A 20,286-nucleotide genomic window follows, 5' to 3' on the forward strand; every position below is an offset into this window, starting at 1 on the left:
GTTGGATTATGGTCTATGAATCTTGTTGTAATGCCCAAATGAATCTCATAGTAATCATCTTGTCATGTATGGTCTTTATTCTGTTGCCCAGCTGTAATTTGTTTACCCAGCATGTTATTTATCTTTATGGAGAAATATCTCTAGTGAACTATGGACCCCGGTCCTTTCTTTTACACTGCAAATACATGTTTGTTTTATTGCCAACTCTCACGGCAACAGCTCTTTCTCTAGCATCCACACACTGTTCTCTTTATTGCACTGCAAACAAACATCTCTTTCCACATTATACGTCTAATCCTTTGTTTTCAGCAAAAGCGGTGAGATTGACAACCTCACTGTAAGTTGGGGCAAAGTATTTTGGTTGTGTTGTGTGCAGGTTCCACGTTGTTGCTGACACCGGTAGTGAGCCCTGCCAAAGTCAGCTAGCAACACCTTCAGAAGTGATTTCTTTCTCCTATTGGTCGATTAAACCTTCGTTTCTTACCGAGAGAAAATTTGTCGCTGTGCTCATCATACCTTCCTCTTGGGTTTCCCAACCGCGTGCTCTGCACAACATCAAGCTCTTTTTCTGGTGTCGTTGCCAGAGGAAAGAGGATTTCTGGAAGGGGAGTATCTCATCTCCAATCTCTTTAATATGTTATTGTTTCGCTTAGTTAATTTTACTTTGTCTTGTTTGCTGTATTTTATCAAAAACACACAAAAAATTAGTTTCCCTTATAGCTTTTATTTTTGTTGTTCTGTTTTAATCTTGCTAAAATGATTACTCATGAGAACACTAAGTTGCGTGACTTTACTAGCACAAAAAACAATGATTTTATTTGTACACCTATTGCTCCACCTGCTCCTGAAGCAGCTTTCTATGAAATTAAACTTGCTTTGTTAAATCTTGTTGTGAGAGAAATTTTCTGGTGCTAGCACTGATGATGTTGCTTATCACCTTAATAATTTTGTTGAACTTCGTGAGATGCAAAAGTATAAGGATGTAGATGATGACATTATTAAACTGAAATTATTTCCTTTTTCTTTGAGAGGGGGAGCTAAATATTGGTTGTTATCTGTGCCTAGAAATAGTATTGATTCTTGGGTTAAATGCAAATATGCTTTCATTGGAAAATATTATCCTCCTGCTAAGATTATATCCTTAAGAAGTGACATAATGAAATTTAGACAATTTGATAATGAACATGTTAATCAAGGTTGGGAAAGAATGAAATCTTTGGTATAGAATTGTTCCACTCATGGACTGACTACTTGGATGATCATCCAAACTTTTTATGCAGGACTGAATTTTTCTTCAAAAAACCTTCTAGATTCAGTTGTTCGAGGTACCTTTATGTCCATTACATTGGGGGCTGAAACAAAACTTCTTGATGATATGATGATAAATTATTCTGAATGGCACACTGAGAGGGATCCACAAGGTAAGAAGGTAAATTCTGTTGAAGAAACCTCCTCCTTGAGTGATAATATTGATACCATTATGTCTATGCTTGTTAATGGTAAAGCTCGTGTTGATCTAGATAATATTAATTTAGCCTCTTTGGTTGCTTAAGAAGAGCATGTTGATCCAACCTTCATTAAAAGAATAATTTTAACAACAATTATATGCCATATCCTTCTAATAGTGGCAATGGTTATTATGGTAGATCTGGAATGCCTAGTGAGGAAAAGATTTTAGAAGTTTAAAATGCCACTAAGAACATTATGCAAATGCAATATGAGCAGAATGAATTATTCACTAAAACTATGGAGGAACAATCTTCTACGTTGAAAAATATTAGTCATCAACTTGAGAATTTAAATAGGGAAATTTCTGGTCTGCAAGTCAAAATTTCAAATGCTGAAACTTGTATTTCATCCTTGTCTGAAGCACAAACTTCTTTGATTAATAAAAGGGCTTTCTATTTTCGTGCCCTCGGGTCCTTAGTTGTGCTCAGTTTTCCCCAACTCCTTAGTTTTTCCTCAGTTTTCCCTAAGACCTTGTCTGAAACCATCACAGGCGCGGTAACGGCCGGTTTCCCGACGGTTGACCGTTATCTTCTGACTAGTGGGGCCACGTAGAGCCCGCAAAGACACGTCAGACCATCCATCTTTGTTTGACCGTAAGCATCGCTATATCCCTGACCAAAACGCGAATGAGTGGGCTTCGGTATATCGAATGACAAGTGGGGCCATGACGCTGATACAAAGGGCAATACACGGGTAGGATTAGATTTTTAAACGGAGCTCTACAGCGATGCACGGAGGAGGTGGCCTGCAGGGTGCCGAGATGAGATCGACGTCTACAAAGAACTGCATGAGGCGAGACCAGACGCATTAGATAGATATGAACTAGACGCGTTTAACCATGCAAAGAAGAGAAGAAATGGTCGACGACATCGACGACTACCTCAAAACTTGGACTGACCGTGTTGGACACGAACTCGAGCAATCTAGAGAAAACTAGTGTCTCTCCTTTCTGGCGTGTATAGATGGGTGCTCGAAGAGTGTGGTGGCGAAGGGAAAGACCTCGCGGTGGTCTGTGGCGTCCAGCATAGCGGGGCGGCGTGGCCATGCCCACAGCGGTGTGCATGCATGTTCGACATTGGCATCAGCATATACGTTCGGCATTGGCCTCGGCGGTATCTCTGGTGTGTCAGTGATCGAATGAGGGGACGGGATTGAGGGTGCATCCCGACGGTGACCTAGCAGTGGCGGTGAGCATAGCCGTTCGGACCATGCCGATATCGGCATCGGCATCGTTTGGAGGTTGTGGTGCTCGAATCAAGGTGGGATTTGTTTCTTGTACGCCAAAATGAATTTGAAACAAGTTTTGTGTTGAAGGTTAGGTAACGAAAGTTTGTAACTAAAAATTATACTAGCGCCATGGTGAGGTTCTTTTTGATAGAGCTATACGGTTGGGCAAACTTTTTTGACACTTTTTAGATAGGGTTCCTTGTTGTTACACGTATGGCATCCTGTATGGCAAATTTGGGGTCATTTGGAGATGTTCGAAAAAATCACTTTGCTTAAGTGCATGTCGTTTCATCTCACTGAAACCAGCTTTCAAGGTGATTTTTTCTACCTTCTCTAAATGACCTCAAATTTCATACAGCTGATCTTCTATACATAGATAGATAGATTGTTTTGTTTTTACATTTTTTGAACTTTTTATTTCCCTTTATAATACCAAATTGATTTTCAGGTCAAAACCTGGAAAACAACATCATGTATGACATCATTTTCACCCTAAATTTCAAATTTTGTAAAACTTTCCCTTTTATATATTCCTTGTTGTTATAGGTATGGCATCATGTATGCCAAATTTGGTTAGGTCTCACTGAAACCAGCTTTTGTAACAAGTTAGGTTTTTTCGACCTTCTCAAAAGGGATTTTTTTCTACCTTCTCTAAATGACCTCAAAAATCATACAGACGATCTTCTAAACAAAGATTGGTAGATTGTTTAATTTTTACATTTTTTTTGAACTTTTATTTCCCTTTATAACACCCATTTGATTTTCAGGTCAAAACCTCGAAAGTTATCATAAGTAGATGGTGAACCCTCCCAAACTTCAAATACACAGATAGATAGATTGTTTCGTTTATCATTTTTACCGTGAATAGTAATGGCTACAACAAATCGGTGATGGTTTATCATTTTTTGCGTGAAAAGTAATGGCTACAACAAATCGGTGATGGTTTATCATTTTTTGCGTGAAAATTAATGGCTACAACAAATCGGTGATGGTTTATCATTTTTTGCATGAAAAGTAATGGCTACAACAAATCGGTGATGGTTTATCATTTTTTGCGTAAAAAGTAATGCCTAAAAGAGTTTATAATTTTTAGCGCGTGAAAAATAATACAGAAAACCTCCCTTTAGCATACTTAGAGAGAGAGAGGGGTTATCATGCCCGTTAGATCATACGATCAATGGTCGGTGGGCACGATCTGCGTGACATGGGCTAGACAAATCAGGGCAATGTTGCACGTCTGCAAGAATTTGTGAAGGGAGAGGGAAAAACTGAGTAGTATCAAGAAACCAAGGGCACCTGAGTAGTAAACAGACTAAGAGATTCAAATATGAGATTTAAAAAATGGAAAATGCGTGTTTGTACAATGAAATCCATCTTGGCCTACCTCAAACTATTTGCAATACAAATATACATGAGTGTGAGAATTGTGGCCTCATTTAGACAAAGTATGTTTTGGGAAAAGCTGTTTTGGGAAGGGCTTATTGTGGAAAACCATGCACCTTCATAGCTACTATGTGATTTGAGAAGTGGCAATTTGTGGTATAACTTGATTTATCTATGACTTATCTATGATTTGAGAAGTGGCAATTTGTGGTAAAGACTCCATGAGTAAGTGCCAATATTTTTTTGGAATTTTTTGCACATTAAATGACTCATTTAACTAGTTAATCCCATTTGTTGACTCTCTGTTGACCAACCACTTGAGGGTAAAACTGATCATATTGCACTAGCCAGTATTAGCACTCAAGGGGAAAACTGGGCACACATAAAATGCTAGTATAAGACTCGAGGGTATACCTGAGTATATCTAAATTTCCAGGGTTAGACTCGAGGACGCGTGTTGCGGTGCAGAAATGGAGGACGTGCAATTGTTGACGGGTAGACGCGGGTCACGGTGCAAAAATCAAAGATGTGCAATCGTGGACGCGTGTCGCGTTGCAGAATTCCAAGACGTGCAGACGTGCAACGGTGGACGCGTAGGACGCGAGTCACATTAACCACCCCTCGCTTTTATAGACGCCTCCTCCCACTATCTCTGTCACTCTCACTCGCTCATGCAACGCCACCTCTCACGTCCCATCATCTTCTCCAAAGCAAAAAAACACCCTCCCTCTCCCTCTCCTCTACCGGTGAGATGGACAAGGAGAATGCCAATCCCATCGTCCACGATGCCATTGGCTCCAAGCGCGACGCCTCCCTCTTCGACGTCGTCCCCTCAACGGACGTCGCCGCCTCCTCCGCCGGTGCATCGGAGGTTGCTGCCGCCGGTGGCGGTCAGATCCCGCCGGGATTCGACCCCTATTAGGAGGTGCCGTACGTCCCGCCCCCGAACCCCTACGACACCTCCATGGAGGACCCATGGAACGAGGTAACTACGGTTTGCTTCCTTTTTTGTTCCTCGTTCCTTTTTGAACCCTATTTTTGCTGGTGTAGATGGATCTGTAGAAGAATGAGTATTGGGCTAATATTTGCGCCGATTTTATTCCATTTTGTTTTGATCCCTTCTTGATTTTGTTTAAGATTTGGGGTTCGGCCGTTCGGTTAATCTCCCAAGAAGTACTTTCTTTATAGTCATTAAGATGGGCTCAGTAATTTTAATGATGCACTCATAAGGAATAAGAGTTGAAGTAAAAGAGAGCATCAAAAAGTAAGTTCAAAACACATTTAAGTCTAACCACTTCCTATGCATAGGAATCTTGTACACAAATAAATTCATGAAGAACAAAGTGGCAAGCATAGGAAGATAAAACAAGAGTAACTTCAAAAGTTTCAGCGTATAGAGAGGTGTTTTAGTACCATGCAAATTTCTACAACCATATTTTCCTCTCTCATAATAATTTTCAGTAGCTTCATGAATAAACTCAACAATATAACTATCACATACAGCATGCTTTTCATGATCCATAAACACATAATTTTTATCAAGCTCAAAAATAGTGGGATTAAAACTTTCAAACCCACTTTTATCAATAATATAACATGATGATTGATCATTCTCAAGAGATATGGGACTCATAGATAAAGTCAAGACCTCTCCAATCCCATTTTCATTAGTAGTACAATTAATATTATCAAGTAACATAGGACCATCATCTAGAGCTTTATCATAAATATTTGCTACGCAAAACTCTTTAGTACCATGCATTTCGACATCAGGCACAAACAAAGCATTATCATAAGATTTATCAAAATAGCATGGATTATCATAGATAGCAGTAGCATAATTATTTTCACAAGTTTTACTCATAGGGAATATTTCAAGAGAATCCACAGGAACATAACATTCATCCTTCTTTCGTAAGCATGGAGGACAATCAAATAGTGTAAGAGATAAAGAGTTACTCTCATTAGAAGGTTGGCATGGGTAGCTAATCCATTCTTCCTCCTTTTGTTCATCACTCTCCTCTTCTTTTTCATCCAATGAGCTTTCAGGTTCATCAATTTCCTCCTCTTTTTCATCCAATGAGCTTTCAGGTTCATCAATTTCTTCTTCCACAGGTTCCTGCAAATTGTGAGTGCATTCTTGTGCATTAATGAGTCTCTCTTTATGAAGGAGATATGCCCAAGAGGCAATAATAAAAGTGTTATTATATATCTTTATGTTTATGATAAATGTTTATATGTCATGCTATAATTGTATTAACCGAAACATTAGTACATGTGTGATATGTAGACAACAAAGAGTCCCTAGTATGCCTCTTAACTAGCTTGTTGATTAATGGATGATTAGTTTCATAATCATGAACATTGGATGTTATTAATAACAAGGTTATGTCATTGTATGAATGATGTAATGGACACACCCAATTAAGCGTAGCATAAGATCACGTCATTGAGTTATTTGCTATAAGCTTTCGATACATAGTTACCTAGTCCTTATGACCATGAGATCATGTAAATCACTTATACCGGAAAGGTACTTTGATTACACCAAACGCCACTGCGTAAATGGGTGGTTATAAAGGTGGGATTAAGTATCCGGAAAGTATGAGTTGAGGCATATGGATCAACAGTGGGATTTGTCCATCCCGATGACGGATAGATATACTCTGGGCCCTCTCGGTGGAATGTCGTCTAATGTCTTGCAAGCATATGAATAAGTTCATAAGAGACCACATACCACGGTACGAGTAAAGAGTACTTGTCAGGAGACGAGGTTGAACAAGGTATAGAGTGATACCGATGATCAAACCTCGGACAAGTAAAATATCGCGTGACAAAGGGAATTGGTATCGTATGTGAATGGTTCATTCGATCACTGAAGTCATCGTTGAATATGTGGGAGCCATTATGGATCTCCAGATCCCGCTATTGGTTATTGGTCGGAGTGAGTACTCAACCATGTCCGCATAGTTCGCGAACCGTAGGGTGACACACTTAAGGTTTGATGTTGAAATGGTAGAACTTGAATATGGAATGGAGTTCGAATATTTGTTCGGAGTCCCGGATGAGATCCCGGACATCACAAGGAGTTCCGGAATGGTCCGGAGAATAAGATTCATATATAGGAAGTCATATTCCAAATTTGGAAATGATCCGGTGCATTTATGGCAGGTTCTAGAAGGTTCTAGAAAAGTCCGGAAGAAATCACCATGGAAAGTAGAGTCCCGGAGGGACTCCACCTTGCATGGCCAGCCAACCCTAAAGGGGAGGAGTCCAAGGTGGACTCCCCAAGGGTGGCCGGCCAACCCCCCTCATGGAAGGGGGGAATCCCACCCCAAGTGGGATTCCCACCTTGGGTAGGTTTCCCTACACATGGAAGGTTTTTGGTTCGGGTCTTATTCGAAGACTTGTAGTCCAACACTTGGGGCTTCCACCTATATAATGAGGGGCATAGGAGAGGGGGCTGACCACCACAAGCCCATAGCTTGGCCGCACCCATAGGTGGCCGGCCACCCCCTCTCCCAAACCCTAGCCGCCCCCTCTCTCCTCCTCTTCTCCCGCACGCTTAGCGAAGCTCCGCCGGAGATCTCCACCGCCACCGCCACCACGCCGTCATGCTGCCGGATTCAAGGAGGAGCTACTACTTCCGCTGCCCGCTGGAACGGGGAGAAGGACGTCGTCTTCATCAACATCGAACGTGTGACCGAGTACGGAGGTGCTGCCCGATTGTGGCACCGTGATCAAGATCTTCTACGTGCTTTTGCAAGCGGCAAGTGATCGTCTACCGCAGCAATAAGAGCCTACTCTTATAGGATTTGGAAATCTTCAAGGTTTAGTCTTGATCATCCCCTCGTTGCTCCCGTCTTCTAGATTGCATCTTGGCTTGGATTGCGTTCTCGCGGTAGGAAATTTTTTGTTTTCTATGCAACGAATCCCTACAGTGGTATCAGAGCCGTGTCTATGCATAGATGGTTGCACGAGTAGAACACAATGGTTTTGTGGGCGTTGATGCTCTTGTTATCTTTAGTTTGAGTACTTTGCATCTTTGTGGCATAGTGGGATGAAGCGGCTCGGACTAACTTTACATGACTGCGTTCATGAGACTTGTTCCTCGTTCGACATGCAACTTGTATTGCATAAGAGGCTTTGCGGGTGTCTGTCTCTCCTACTATAGTGAAGATTCAATTTACTCTTCTATTGACAACACTAGTATCACCGTTGTGGTTCATGTTCGTAGGTAGATTAGATCTTACTCGAAAACCCTAAACCACGTAAAATATGCAAACCAAATTAGAGACGTCTAACTTGTTTTTGCAGGGTTTGGTGATGTGATATGGCCATAATGTGATGATGAATATGTATGAGATGATCATTATTGTATTGTGGCAACCGGCAGGAGCCTTATGATTGTTTTTAAATTTCATGTTGAGTAGTATTTCAAAGTAGTTGTAATAGTTGCTACATGAGGTGAACAACCATGAAGACGGCGCCCTGAACCTTGACGCTACGCCGACGATGATGGAGATCATGCCCGTTGATGATGGAGATCATGTCCGTGCTTTGGAGATGAAGATCGAAGGCGCAAAGACTAAAGGGCCATATCATATCACATATGAATTGCATGTGATGTTAATCCTTTATGCATCTTATTTTGCTTAGAACGCGACGGTAGCATTATAAGATGATCCCTCACATTAATATCAAGATAATAAAGTGTTCTCCCCTCGTATGCACCGTTGCATTGTTTGACGTTTTGAAGCATCTCGTGACTATCGGGTGTGATAAACTCAACATACAAAGGGTGTAAGCCATGTTGCACACGCGGAATACTTGGGTTTGCTTGACGAGCCTAGCATGTACAGACATGGCCTCGGGACAACGGAAACCGAAAGGTTGAACATGAGTCATATGGATGATATGATCAACATGTTGATGTTCACCATTGAAGCTACATCATCTCACGTGATGATCGGTTTTGGTGTAGTGGATTTGGATCGTGTACCACTTAACAACTATGAGGGATGTTGTATTAAGTGGGAGTTCATTAGTAATTAGATTAAAACATGAACTAATTATCATAAACATAGTCTGAGTAGTATTTTGAATTAATTTTGTAGTATTGGCATCCGTTTTCTACCATGCGCTAGTCTTGTAATTGAGATAGAAATATTGTTAAGTCTGATAAGAAACTTTACGGACTGGTACCGTATTGTTAAAGAATCAAGAAATGATTAAGTCCTATTGCAAATTTTTAGTAAACCTCACATTGTTGATTCAAAGAGTTGTGGTTTCAATTAGTACCTAAAGTTATCTTGTCTCCGTAAAACTTGAAGTTCAAATCTGTTTGAAAAATAAGGAGCTGAAAATTTAGTTTTCAAAAATAATCAAGGTATGAGATATATGTGATATCTAAGACCTTATTGCAAGATGATAGAATATATTTTGGTGAGACTACATAAACTCATAAGTTTTATGGGAATGTACGAAGGTTGAAGACGCAAGGCGTCTGATGTCTACGCCCCCTCCTTTTCCTGTAGACAGTGTTGGGCCTCCAAGAGCAGAGGTTTGTAGAACAGCAGCAAGTTTCCCTTAAGTGGATCACCCAAGGTTTATCGAACTCAGGGAGGAAGAGGTCAAAGATATCCCTCTCATGCAACCCTGCAACCACAAAGCAAGAAGTCTCTTGTGTCCCCAACACACCTAATAGGTGCACTAGTTCGGCGAAGAGATAGTGAAATACAGGTGGTATAAATATATATGAGCAGTGGCAACGACACCAGAAAAGTGCTTTGCCCAGGACAGTAAACAAGCAGTAGTAACGCAGCAGTAGTAACGCAGTAAAACAGTAAACAAGTAGCGATAGCAGTATTTAGGAACAAGGCCTAGGGATTAGACTTTCACTAGTGGACACTCTCAACTTTGATCACATAACAGAATAGATAAATGCATACTCTACACTCTTGTTGGATGATGAACACCATTGCGTAGGATTACACGAACCCTCAATGCCGGAGTTAACAAGCTCCACAATTCAATGTTCATATTTAAATAACCTTAGAGTGCATGAAAGATCAACACGACTAAACCAAGTAATAACATAGCATGCACACTGTCACCTTCACACTATGTAGGAGGAATAGATCACATCAATACCATCATAGCAATAATTAACTTCATAATCTACAAGAGATCATAATCATAGCCTACGCCAAGTACTAACACGGATGCACACACTGTCACCATTACACCGTGCAGGAGGAATAAAACTACTTTAATAACATCACTAGAGTAGCACATAGAATAGTAGTGATACAAAACTCATATGAATCTCAATCATGTAAAGCAGCTCATGAGATTATTGTATTGAGGTACATGGAAGAGAGATGAACCACATAGCTACAGCGGAGCCCTCAGCCTCGGGGTGGATTACTCCCTCCTCATCATGGAGGCAGCGATGGCGGTGAAGATGGCGGTGAAGACGGCGGTGGAGATGGCTCTGGGGGCAATTCCCCGTCCCGGCAGGGTGCCGGAACAGAGAGTTCTGTCCCCCGAATTGGACTTTCGCGATGGCGGCGGCTCTGGATGGTTTTCTCTGTTTTCGTCGAACTCCCCTATGTTTTTAGGTCCAGGGGCTTTATATTGGCGAAGAGGCGGCATCAGGAGGTCGAAGGGGCGACCACACTATAGGGGGGCGCGGGCCCCCCCTGGCCGCGCCGGCCTAGGGTTTGGTGGGCATGTGCCCCCTCTCTGGCGGTTCTCGTGTGTTCTGGATGCTTCCGGGCAAAATAGGAACCTGGGCGTTGATTTCGTCCAATTCCGAGAATATTTCGTTACTAGGATTTCTGAAACCAAAAACAGCAGAAAACAGCAACTGGCACTTCGGCATCTTGTTAATAGGTTAGTTCCAGAAAATGCACGAATATGACATAAAATGTGCATATAACATGTAGATATCATCAATAATGTGGCATGGAACATAAGAAATTATCGATACGTCGGAGACGTATCAGCATCCCCAAGCTTAGTTCCTGCTCGTCCCAGCGAGTAAACGATAACAAAGATAATTTCTGGAGTGACATGCCATCATAACCTTGATCATAATATTGTAAGCATATGTAATGAATGCAGCGATCAAAACAATGGTAATGACATGAGTAAACAACTGAATCATAAAGCAAAGACTTTTCATGAATAGTACTTCAAGACAAGCATCAATAAGTCTTGCATAAGAGTTAACTCATAAAGCAATAATTCAAAGTAAAGGTATTGAAGCAACATAAAGGAAGATGAAGTTTCAGCGGTTGCTTTCAACTTGTAACATGTGTATCTCATGGATAGTTGTCAACATAGAGTAATATAACAAGTGCAATATGCAAGTATGTAGGAATCAATGCACAGTTCACACAAGTGTTTGCTTCTTGAGATGGAGAGAAATAGGTGAACTGACTCAACATAAAAGTAAAAGAATGGTCCTTCAAAGAGGAAAGCATCGATTGCTATATTTGTGCTAGAGCTTTGATTTTGAAAACAAGAAACAATTTTGTCAACGGTAGTAATAAAGCATATGTATCATGTAAATTATATCTTATAAGTTGCAAGCCTCAAGCACAGTATACTAATAGTGCCCGCACCTTGTCCTAATTAGCTTGGACTACCGGGATCATCGCAATGCACATGTTTTAACCAAGTGTCACAAAGGGGTACCTCTATGCCGCCTGTACAAAGGTCTAAGGAGAAAGCTCGCATTGGATTTCTCGCTATTGATTATTCTCAACTTAGACATCCATACCGGGACAACATAGACAACAGATAATGGACTCCTCTTTTATGCATAAGCATGTAGCAACAATTAATTTTCTCATATGAGATTGAGGATATATGTCCAAAACTGAAACTTCCACCATGGATCATGGCTTTAGTTAGCGGCCCAATGTTCTTCTCTAACAATATGCATGCTCTAAGCATAAGGTGGTAGATCGCTCTTACTTCAGACAAGACGAACATGCATAGCAACTCACATGAAATTCAACAAAAGGTAGTTGATGGCGTCCCCAGGAACATGGTTATCGCACAACGAGCAACTTAATAAGAGATAAAGTGCATAAGTACATATTCAATACCACAATAGTTTTTAGGCTATTTGTCCCATGAGCTATATATTGTAAAGGTGAAGAATGGAAATTTAAAGGTAGCACTCAAGCAATTTACTTTGGAATGGCGGAGAAATACCATGTAGTAGGTAGGTATGGTGGACACAAATGGCATAGTGGTTGGCTCAAGTATTTGGATGCATGAGAAGTATTCCCTCTCGATACAAGTTTTAGGCTAGCAAGGTTATTTGAAACAAACACAAGGATGAACCGGTGCAGCAAAGCTCACATAAAAGACATATTGAAAACATTATAAGACTCTACACCGTCTTCCTTGTTGTTCAAACTCAATACTAGAAATTATCTAGACCTTAGAGAGACCAAATATGCAAACCAAATTTTAGCATGCTCTATGTATTTCTTCATTAATGGGTGCAAAGCATATGATGCAAGAGCTTAAACATGAGCACAACAATTGCCAAGTATCACATTACCCAAGACATTATAGCAATTACTACATGTATCATTTTCCAATTCCAACCATATAACAATTTAACGAAGAGGAAACTTCGCCATGAATACTATGAGTAGAAACTAAGGACATACTTGTCCATATGCAACAGCGGAGCGTGTCTCTCTCCCACACAAAGAATGCTAGGATCCATTTTATTCAAACAAAACAAAAACTAAAACAAACCGACGCTCCAAGCAAAGTACATAAGATGTGACCGAATAAAAATATAGTTTCAAGGGAGGAACCTGATAATTTGTCGATGAAGAAGGGGATACCTTGGGCATCCCCAAGCTTAGACGCTTGAGTCTTCTTGAAATATGCATGGGTGAACCACCGGGGCATCCCCAAGCTTAGAGCTTTCACTCTTCTTGATCATAGTATATCATCCTCCTCTCTTGACCCTTGAAAACTTCCTCCACACCAAACTCGAAACAAACTCGTTAGAGGGTTAGTGCATAATCAAAAACTCACATGTTCAGAGGTGACACAATCATTTTTAACACTTCTGGACATTGCCCAAAGCTACTGGAAGTTAATGGAACAAAGAAATCCATCCCACATAGCAAAAGAGGCAATGCAAAATAAAAGGCAGAATCTGTCAAAACAGAACAGTCCATAAAGACGAATTTTAAAAGGGCACCAGACTTGCTCAAATGAAAATGCTCAAATTGAATGAAAGTTGCGTACATATCTGAGGATCACTCACGCAAATTGGCATAATTTTCTGAGTTACCTACAGAGAATTTTTCCCAGATTCATGACAGCAAAGAAATCTGTTTCTGCGCAGTAATCCAAATCTAGTATGAACCTTACTATCAACGACTTTACTTGGCACAACAAAACACTAAACTAAGATAAGGAGAGGTTGCTACAGTAGTAAACAACTTCCAAGACACAAATATAAAACAAAGTACTGTAGCAAAATAACACATGGGTTATCTCCCAAGAAGTTCTTTCTTTATAACCATTAAGATGGGCTCAGCAGTTTTAATGATGCACTCGCAAGAAATTGTATTTGAAGCAAAAGAGAGCATCAAGAGGCAAATTAGAAACACATTTAAGTCTAACATGCTTCCTATGCATAGGAATCTTGTAAATAAACAAGTTCATTAAGAGCAAAGTAACAAGCATAGGAAGATAAAATAAGTGTAGCTTCAAAAATTTCAGCACATAGAGAGGTGTTTTAGTAACATGAATTTTTTTGCAACCATATTTTCCTCTCTCATAATAACTTTCAGTAGTGTCATGAGCAAACTCAACAATATAACTATCACATAAAGCATTCTTATCATGAGTCTCATGCATAAAATTATTACTCTCCACATAAGCATAATCAATTTTATTAGTTGTAGTGGGAGCAAATTCAACAAAGTAGCTATCATTATTATTATCATCAAATATAAGAGGCATATTGTAATCATAATCAAATTCACTCTCCATAGTAGGTGGCAAGAAAAGACTACTATCATTATAATCATCATAAATAGGAGGCAAAGTATCATCAAAGAAAATTTTCTCCTCAATTCTTGGGGGACTAAAAAGATCATGCTCATCAAAGCCAGCTTCCCCAAGCTTAGAATTTTCCATAGCATTAGCAACAATAGTGTTCAAAGCATTCATATTAATAACATTCCCATTAGTATGCATATAAAGTTCCATGGGTTTTTTAATTCTCTCTTCAAACACATCATGTCCTAATTCAAGATAAAGTTCATAAAGATCTCTCATATTTTTGTTGTTTTCCATTATGCCTAACTAGTGTAAACAAGAAACAAAAAGATGCAATTGCAGGATCTAAAGGAAATAGCTTCGAGCACACGCACAACGGCAACAGAAAAGTACTTTACCTGGGACCGGAGTATGAGTGCCTTTTACCTTTCCTCCCCGGCAACGGCGCCAGAAAATAGCTTGATGTCTACGCCCCCTCCTTTTCCTGTAGACAGTGTTGGGCCTCCAAGAGCAGAGGTTTGTAGAACAGCAGCAAGTTTCCCTTAAGTGGATCACCCAAGGTTTATCGAACTCAGGGAGGAAGAGGTCAAAGATATCCCTCTCATGCAACCCTGCAACCACAAAGCAAGAAGTCTCTTGTGTCCCCAACACACCTAATAGGTGCACTAGTTCGGCGAAGAGATAGTGAAATACAGGTGGTATAAATATATATGAGCAGTGGCAACGACACCAGAAAAGTGCTTTGCCCAGGACAGTAAACAAGCAGTAGTAACGCAGCAGTAGTAACGCAGTAAAACAGTAAACAAGTAGCGACAGCAGTATTTAGGAACAAGGCCTAGGGATTAGACTTTCACTAGTGGACACTCTCAACTTTGATCACATAACAGAATAGATAAATGCATACTCTACACTCTTGTTGGATGATGAACACCATTGCGTAGGATTACACGAACCCTCAATGCCGGAGTTAACAAGCTCCACAATTCAGTGTTCATATTTAAATAACCTTAGAGTGCATGAAAGATCAACACGACTAAACCAAGTAATAACATAGCATGCACACTGTCACCTTCACACTATGTAGGAGGAATAGATCACATCAATACCATCATAGCAATAATTAACTTCATAATCTACAAGAGATCATAATCATAGCCTACGCCAAGTACTAACACGGATGCACACACTGTCACCATTACACCGTGCAGGAGGAATAAAACTACTTTAATAACATCACTAGAGTAGCACATAGAATAGTAGTGATACAAAACTCATATGAATCTCAATCATGTAAAGCAGCTCATGAGATTATTGTATTGAGGTACATGGAAGAGAGATGAACCACATAGCTACAGCGGAGCCCTCAGCCTCGGGGTGGATTACTCCCTCCTCATCATGGAGGCAGCGATGGCGGTGAAGATGGCGGTGAAGACGGCGGTGGAGATGGCTCCGGGGGCAATTCCCCGTCCCGGCAGGGTGCCGGAACAGAGAGTTCTTTCCCCCGAATTGGACTTTCGCGATGGCGGCGGCTCTGGATGGTTTTCTCTGTTTTCGTCGAACTCCCCGATGTTTTTAGGTCCAGGGGCTTTATATAGGCGAAGAGGCGGCGTCAGGAGGTCGAAGGGGCGACCACACTATAGGGGGCGCGGGCCCCCCCTGGCCGCGCCGGCCTAGGGTTTGGTGGGCATGTGCCCCCTCTCTGGCGGTTCTCGTGTGTTCTGGATGCTTCCGGGCAAAATAGGAACCTGGGCGTTGATTTCGTCCAATTCCGAGAATATTTCGTTACTAGGATTTCTGAAACCAAAAACAGCAGAAAACAGCAACTGGCACTTCGGCATCTTGTTAATAGGTTAGTTCCAGAAAATGCACGAATATGACATAAAATGTGCATATAACATGTAGATATCATCAATAATGTGGCATGGAACATAAGAAATTATCGATACGTCGGAGACGTATCAGCGTCCCAATCCTCCAACTATTGGGGCACTAACGATATTCGCATATCCATGAAGTGATTGTCCTTAGTATGCACCGTTGCTAAGACTCGTCGTTTCGAAGCATCACGTGATGATCGGGTGTTATAGATTCTACGTGTGCTTACAACGGGTACAAGCCAGATTTGCACATGCGAATACTAAGGTTAAACTTTACGAGCCTAGCATGTACAGACATGGTCTCGAAAATTCGTCATGATATGATGGATAAAATTATGAGTGAAATTGTTCATCATATTAAAAGGTTATTAATAGAGAAATCCGGAACACTTGTCATATGATGATCAACTTCAAAGTAAGAACCTCAAGGTTGTTGGTATTTGACCAACAAACCTAGAAGTTATTGATGTTGAAGTGTTTTTCTGAATAATGAGGAAAGCTAAAAGAGAAACTGCAAAAGATATTTTGGCAGAAAGAAAGAAAAGACTAGAAAGTCTAGCTCAGGTGTATATAAATGATATACATGTTATGGTTGTATTCCTAGTTAAATCACACAATGAAATTCTTGGGTATTAGTACTATATTGGTTGGTATGAAGTGTCACACAAAACAACGCAATACAAGAATACAATGGCCTAAGTGACTGACAAGGAATATGATAGGAATGCACGTCTGGAACAAAAATAAAGTGTTATTATGTTCGTCGTTGGCATTCTATCTAGCCCTTAGAATTTATAATAAAGAACTTAATAATTGTTATTTTGCTCTGGTCAAATGAAAACAATGAGTTGTTCAAATTATGACATTACTCCATGTACGATGGATAAGTTATTATAAATCTTAATGGTGAAACACACATACATAACACTGACGCTAAAATGCCATAAGGCAAATGATTTGAATTCCACTTATTTGTGGAACCGCCATTTAGGTCATGTTAGAAAGGAACGCATGAAGGAACTCCATGCAAATGGATTTTTGGAGTCATTTGATTTTTGAATCATTTGGCGCTTGCAAATATTTTCTAAAGAGAATGATTAAAATACCGTTCATAGGCCAAGAGTTGAACGGGCAACAAACTTAGTGGAAAAATACCTGATGATGTATGTGGTTCACTAGGCATAGTTGTGTGCAGGAGATTCTTCTACTTCATGAAAACTTTCAACAATGAATTGAGTATATATATGTGGATATATTCAATAAGGAAGAAATTTGAAACATTTGAATGGATTCAAATAAATTTCAGCATGAAGTGGAAATCATCGTAATAGAAAAGTCAAATATCTATGATTGGATCATGGTGGAAATATTTGAATTATGAGTTTTAGCGAACATCTAAGAGAATTATGAAGTTGTTCTACAACTCACGTTTCTTGGAGTGTCATAGTGATGATGAAGTATCCAAAAGACGTATCCAAACTTTGTTGGATTAATGATGAGATAAAATATTGATGCCATTATATTTTGTGGATTATGCCTTAGTGACTACCGCTTTTACACTGAATAAAGCATCATCATGATCCGTAGAAATGACACCATACGAGTTATGGCATGGGTGTAAACCCTAATAGTCCTTTCTTAAAATTTTGGTATGCATAGCATAAGTAAATAAGTTTACAACCAAAATCGGATGAATGTCTTTGTTGGTTATCCCAGAGAATTGATTGGGAATTCTTCCCACTATGTAGACAAAGACAAAAGTGTTTGTCAATGTTTCTTATTTCCAAGAAATTGTTTCTAGCGAAGAAATTGAGTGGGAGGACAATAGAACTTGATAAGGTTTATGAACTTGAGCATAATGATCAAAGTAGCGCAGCATTGGAAATTGGTTCCGGAAGCGACCATGGCGAACATGGCTCCCATGACTACAAAGTGTTTTAGCCATGGAGATCGAAGTACATATTGAACCTTGTAGGTATGGTTTACTTTGTGATCAAATAAATGATTTGTGAACAAAGGATTGATTTTGAACAATGATAAACCAACTACAAACAAAGAAGTTATGATGGGCCCTGACTCCGTTAAAATGGCTATATGCCATAAAATCCAAGATAGATAAATACTTTTTGAAAGTAAATGGATCTATAAAATTGATGGACTTGGATGGAATATCCTTAAAGAAGCTCGACTTGTCGAAAAATTGTTTACGACAAAGTTCAAAGAGTTGACTACGATAAGATTAGATCTTTCGTAGCAATGCTTATAGTCTATGTGGATTATTCTAGTAATCACTACATATTTCTTTTATGAGATATGCTAGTAGGATGGCAAAATACATTACTTATCAGAAGTATGTATTAAAAGGTGTATACAAGATACAACCAAGAGTTTTGCTGGTCCGTGGAATACTAGATAGGTATACAAACTTCAATTTGATGAAGTAAGTATAGCGGAGTTTGAATCTTCACTGGATGAAATAGTCAAAGAGTTTTTGATTTCATCAGAGACGATGAAGAGGCTTGCATTTGCAAGAAATTAAGTGGGAGCGCTGAGACATATTTATAATACATATGTAGAAGACATATAGTTGGTTATAAATAATGTAATTACATACTTGATTAAAAGGTTTCATTGAAAAATTAACTTCAATGAAAGTGATATGGACTGAAACAAATTTTGTGTCAAGATCTATGAAGATAGATTGAAACACATAATATGTTCAAGTCAAAGTACATAGAATGGATATTGATGCCTCCTCCCACTATCTCTGTCACTCTCACTCGCTCATGCAACGCCACCTCTCACGTCCCATCATCTTCTCCAAAGCAAAAAAACACCCTCCCTCTCCCTCTCCTCTACCGGTGAGATGGACAAGGAGAATGCCAATCCCATCGTCCACGATGCCATTGGCTCCAAGCGCGACGCCTCCCTCTTCGACGTCGTCCCCTCAACGGACGTCGCCGCCTCCTCCGCCGGTGCATCGGAGGTTGCTGCCGCCGGTGGCGGTCAGATCCCGCCGGGATTCGACCCCTATGAGGAGGTGCCGTACGTCCCGCCCCCGAACCCCTACGACACCTCCATGGAGGACCCATGGAACGAGGTAACTACGGTTTGCTTCCTTTTTTGTTCCTTGTTCCTTTTTGAACCCTATTTTTGCTGGTGTAGATGGATCTGTAGAAGAATGAGTATTGGGCTAATATTTGCGCCGATTTTATTCCATTTTGTTTTGATCCCTTCTTGATTTTGTTTAAGATTTGGGGTTCGGCCGTTCGGTTAATCTCCCAAGAAGTACTTTCTTTATAGTCATTAAGATGGGCTCAGTAATTTTAATGATGCACTCATAAGGAATAAGAGTTGAAGTAAAAGAGAGCATCAAAAAGTAAGTTCAAAACACATTTAAGTCTAATCCACTTCCTATGCATTGGAATCTTGTACACAAATAAATTCATGAAGAACAAAGTGGCAAGCATAGGAAGATAAAACAAGAGTAACTTCAAAAGTTTCAGCGTATAGAGAGGTGTTTTAGTACCATGCAAATTTCTACAACCATATTTTCCTCTCTCATAATAATTTTCAGTAGCTTCATGAATAAACTCAACAATATAACTATCACATACAGCATGCTTTTCATGATCCATAAACACATAATTTTTATCAAGCTCAAAAATAGTGGGATTAAAACTTTCAAACCCACTTTTATCAATAATATAACATGATGATTGATCATTCTCAAGAGATATGGGACTCATAGATAAAGTCAAGACCTCTCCAATCCCATTTTCATTAGTAGTACAATTAATATTATCAAGTAACATAGGACCATCATCTAGAGCTTTATCATAAATATTTGCTACGCAAAACTCTTTAGTACCATGCATTTCGACATCAGGCACAAACAAAGCATTATCATAAGATTTATCAAAATAGCATGGATTATCATAGATAGCAGTAGCATAATTATTTTCACAAGTTTTACTCATAGGGAATATTTCAAGAGAATCCACAGGAACATAACATTCATCCTTCTTTCGTAAGCATGGAGGACAATCAAATAGTGTAAGAGATAAAGAGTTACTCTCATTAGAAGGTTGGCATGGGTAGCTAATCCATTCTTCCTCCTTTTGTTCATCACTCTCCTCTTCTTTTTCATCCAATGAGCTTTCAGGTTCATCAATTTCCTCCTCTTTTTCATCCAATGAGCTTTCAGGTTCATCAATTTCTTCTTCCACAGGTTCCT

This window comes from Lolium perenne, chromosome 2, assembly GCF_019359855.2.
Source record: "Lolium perenne isolate Kyuss_39 chromosome 2, Kyuss_2.0, whole genome shotgun sequence".
In the NCBI taxonomy this organism is placed as follows: domain Eukaryota; kingdom Viridiplantae; phylum Streptophyta; class Magnoliopsida; order Poales; family Poaceae; genus Lolium; species Lolium perenne.